Genomic DNA, 5,037 nt, shown 5'->3' on the forward strand with positions numbered 1-5,037 from the left:
TTTGTTCTTGAATCTCCCCTCATGTAATGCGTCCATCGGACGCCCTTGAGGTGAATAAAATGAATGAATGAATGAATGAATGAAAGTAAAAGAATTTTAAAATTGAAAATATCTCTTAGATGATAAATTAATTGCATAGGAGAATCCCACGTTTATATTAATAACAGTCACTAGTATGACAGACGTATACAGAATAAAAATCTCGAAGTTGATTAAAAAAGTAAAAAATTAGCGGTGGTAACTTTTGCTCAAATGTTTGTTAATGCTGCCACCTATTTAGAAAAGTAATAAGTGGCAAGAAGCACGTTATTACACATCAAAATTTATAACTTGGGCAAAGATAATAATTTATTTAAAGTGAAATACTACCTTGGCATTGCTACCTCTACATAAAATATGATGTATCTCATTATACCAACAATATACTGCATATCTATGACCACGTCTAAGCATGCGTTCCATCCTCGCTATAACTTATTTTATATACAACAAAAAAGGATATGTTGGCCTCGCTGAAGGTAGCCACTCTCTAATATTAAAAAATCTAACTTTTTATTAATTAGTGTCAGAGGTTAAGCCTTAATGCCCTAAAGCTTACCCGTAAACTCCATCTTAAAGAAGTCAGCCACTTCCATCTAGATATTTATTTCACTGTCCTCAGAGTTCTTGAAAATGTTTCGAAAGGTGTACACTTACATAGTCAGTGCCATTATCACCGTGCTTATTGACGACCTCAAGGAGTGGTGATCTTTTTTTTATTCAGGGCGAGCAACTGTTCCTGCACTTAAAATTTGCAACGAAAAAAATCACATAAACAACCACATACCGCAAAATATAATTCAAAGTAACATTCGACGCGCACATTACAACTTCGACCATTTCTCAGTCCAGAAATCCCAACCCATAACTTATTGTATCATATTATGTTTGTGATTGATGACTATTCAAGGCGTTTGAATAAAGCGCACGGCAACGGATAAAACGTCAGATGTGAAATTCTACATTGCATATTTTGCCGTTCTAGCAAATCCACTACTGCTATAGTTTAGTAGTGATTCTAAACAATTAAAAAACTGTAAAACAACGATTAAAATTTAGTCTAAAACCCATATTGATATGCAAAATAATTTAATTTCGGACCTTTTTTCATGGTTAAAAGAAAGGGTAAGGTAAGCTGTCTGGCGTACTCTTGCACCCCTAGTCTCTTTATAACTCGATTTTAAGTCAACTGGCCCAACTCACCATTTTTTTTAAGTCAACTCGTTCAGCTTACCTCAGTAGGTGTCCTGTCAACCAAACAACTGAGGCTAGTCGACCTCTTCTCAGCGTTCAGAGCTATTAAATAAATGTTGAGTGTTTTGTGATGTATCACTTGACTATATTTTTAACAACTTGTTGTATGTAAAGAACATCCGGAAAATGTTTTCATTTACTGCTAACCAACATTAAAACTTTTAAATGGGGCATTGGGGTTTAAATCTACACTTGTCAAGAAATAGAAACACAAATGTGAAATTGACAAGCTATATACCAAACGTGAACTCGGTGCTTTGGTTAGAAGTTTCAAGTCGTGAAAATTGATGACAGACTGTTATCTCTGCAGCAACCTGTATCAGTAATATGAATTAGAAACTTCACTTTTGACACTGCCCCGATTCTAGCCTCTAATGGCCCTATATTCGCTGACAGTTTAAGAAACGCAGGTTGGGGCGAGGCCCGATAGTTTTATTATCGTTTAGACCCAGTGGGAGCGCGACATTAGCCGATAAAAGCACCAAATAACGAATCACGAAGCAAGAAATGCGCAGATATTAAACCACGTCCAGCGTTGTTTTTTTTTTTTTTTTTTTTTTTTTTTTTTAGTAAGGTAGTGTTTAGCGCAGAATTAAAGCTCTTTGTGATATGTACCTCTGGAGTCAGATATTGCAAACACAACGGCGTTCTCGTAACTATTTTTTTTTTTGGCGGGGGGGGGGGGGGGGCGGGGAGAGGACATCAAATTAAGGAAAATAACGTTTCATTGCCTACGTTGGCATTCAGGAATATTAATTTTCACGACACGGAAGTCAGTTTATTGCAGTGGTGCCTCCTTCAGAACAAACCGAGAGAAAACGGCTATCGTTTGTAATGCTAACTAAATCAAGCTACTTATTACCAACAATTAAAAAAAGTTTTTTTTTTTTTTTTTTTTCATTTAAAAGGTTTGTTTTTTTGCATCGAGCGTGGTGGCTACGACGAAGATGCAGAGTAGTGCAATCGTCGTTGTAACCATAGGCGTCGACTACGGGGGCGCTAGGAGGCCAGAGCACACCCTGAAATTTCCCGGGAGGGGCAGAGACCTCCCCCCCCCCCCCCCTCCTTCGGCAGCTCCTCGGGAAAGGAAGTACACTTGCCTTCAAGACCTACGTCTTTTCACCCCAAACTTATCTGTGCCGTGGCGGGTGCTTTCGCCGTATAGACAGGTGTCGCACACGAGTCAGTGCAATGAGTAAAATGAACTCTAAACATTTCGCTAACATTGCTATGAAAAAGCATTTTAAGGAACTCAATTCCAGGCAAAAATAAAAATAGCAATACAAAAAGAAACGAGCCTCCATACGGCAAGAAATACGTAGTAAAAGACTCCCTCGGCGACGGCAATTGTTGAGGTGGTGAAGGAGCTCTTTCCCTACAGAATGAACAGAGAAAGGCGACCAACGAGCTCGCCACCTAGTGGTGTCGGAAGGAAAAAGAATGCAGAAGCGAGACGAGGGGACTGGTGAAAGAAAAAAAAGTGGTACGGCTCGCTCCCACAAGTGACAGCAGCGAAATGCCTTTTTTGAGCCGCTTTGAGGAATGCCCCCCGCAGCTTGTAAGAAAAAAACGCCGGTAAGAAGAAAAACGCAAAAAATAAAAGGCAAAAGAACGTCTACGTCTTGTCGGCGATGTGTTTTTGTTTTATGGCGGGAACAGGCGGCTAAATTCGAAGGCGCCACCGAACACGACCGAGAGAGCGAAGAAGCTTCAGCGACCGACGACCGCGAACTTAAAGAGTCGCCTGGCTGCCGGGTTACCCACCGAGAGCCAGCCTGCCCCCATGGTAGCTCTCTACTTCGGTATTGTCTCAACATTACGAGGGGGTGATGAGGAGGGCAAGCAGGAACGTCTTTTTTTTTCGTATTTTTTGTTGAGAGCTAAACCAGCATCAAGTAAACCTCGCGTTTGTGTTTGTGTGTTTTATCATTCTTTTTTTTTCTTTTTCTGACTTCAATACTCTCCCTGTCTTCGTTCCCTTCAACTTCGACATTCGAGAAACGAAGGAGTAAGATGGGAGCTTGCATGTTAATACGGTTCCAGCAATATCACAAACAAACTATAGTAATCGCTGCTTTTGTTCTAGGATGAAGATGTATGCATAGAGGAATGTTGGCGATCAAAACTAACATGATGACAAAGCAAAATTAAGCATACTCGTATATTTATTCGGCTGCTCCTGTATCCATAGAGTTTGATTCTGATTAGTTTCACTGCAAAATGATTTATATCGAATAATAAATCGCTACACGAAATCGCATTTGTCACTTGGTAATGCGTCCTTCCGGAGTAAGTGAAGAAGGTTGGGGAAGGGAGGGGGGGGGGGGGGGCCCTCCGTTGCCCCTCCCCCTTCTTTTCCAGGAAATTGAAAACTTTCCGACTATGATTGTGACTCAAAAAAGCGAGCCCGACTGTGCGTGCATAACACAGTGTCCTTGAAGACGATGGCTAAGGAAAAGTTTCTCAATGCTTCATGGATGGATTATCTGCACTAGCACCACATTTCCCCCAACGCCCCTCTCTAGGCACCAATTATCTATAGTAAAATGCATTTTAAGAATTCACACAAATAAACGCCGCCTCGTACCAGCCGCTGCATTGAATCGCTTAACAGACCAGTCAAAAAAGGCAGTAGGCACGACGAGTTTTGTGACGTCAACGCGACATGAGTCCCGGTTGTCAATTTTGCGCATTGCGAAGAAACAGTGACTGGCGATAATGAGAGCGCAGGAGGAGCTTCAATCGCATATCTAACATGCATAGTATTATAGGCTGGGCGTGATGAGAGCATTTGTATCCAGTCATCTACTTTATTCTCAACACAACCTAAGGCGATAAAGCATATTCATAGCCAGCTGCTTGTGCTATCTGCATCTAAATCTGTATATCTTGTGGAAATGAGAAAATTAGATTGTTCTTGGCATTTCAATGTCTTCTTCTAAAGCTCGACAATGAGAGCGCAGGAGGAGCTTCAATCGCATATCTAACATGCATAGTATTATAGGCTGGGCGTGATGAGAGCATTTGTATCCAGTCATCTACTTTATTCTCAACACAACCTAAGGCGATAAAGCATATTCATAGCCAGCTGCTTGTGCTATCTGCATCTAAATCTGTATATCTTGTGGAAATAAGAAAATTAGATTGTTCTTGGCATTTCAATGTCTTCTTCTAAAGCTCGACATGAAAGTTTGAAGAAATAAGCGTTTACCCTTATTAGACCAATAGAAAAAAGATATATCACCCCTGGAAGTAAAATTGAAATTATCCTCGGTACGCCTCCTAGAAGAGATGATGGTGCAGAGAATTTTGTGCTTCTTATTAGACTAGCAGTTTCATGTTCTGTTGATAATGAAAACAGTTGAACTACAATTGTTTTGTGACATTTACGTCAAAGTAGTCAGGTAGTGCTTTCGTTGTGCGAGAAAACGTGCAACGTTACCTTGCGGATAGTTTGTTTGTTTGTTTGTTTGTTTGTTCTGATAGAAAGCATGCGTTTTTCTTATTGCTAGCATATTATGTTCAAACGCCTGCAACCTATCTCTACTATTGCTCATTCGAGTCAATCATTGCGCAACGTGTAGCCTCAAAAATTCAAGAACATTCATTGTTACTCAGATAGTTTTCTATGGTGTAACAGGTCACTGACACGTGCCTAGAGGTTTGTTGAAGGACGTAATTCACTATATATTTTTAACTTACTGTGGGAAACAGACCCGAAGACAAACATAGGGCAAAGCAATT

Source organism: Ixodes scapularis, unplaced genomic scaffold (assembly GCF_016920785.2).
Source record: "Ixodes scapularis isolate PalLabHiFi unplaced genomic scaffold, ASM1692078v2 PGA_scaffold3__209_contigs__length_174095766, whole genome shotgun sequence".
NCBI lineage: Eukaryota > Metazoa > Arthropoda > Arachnida > Ixodida > Ixodidae > Ixodes > Ixodes scapularis.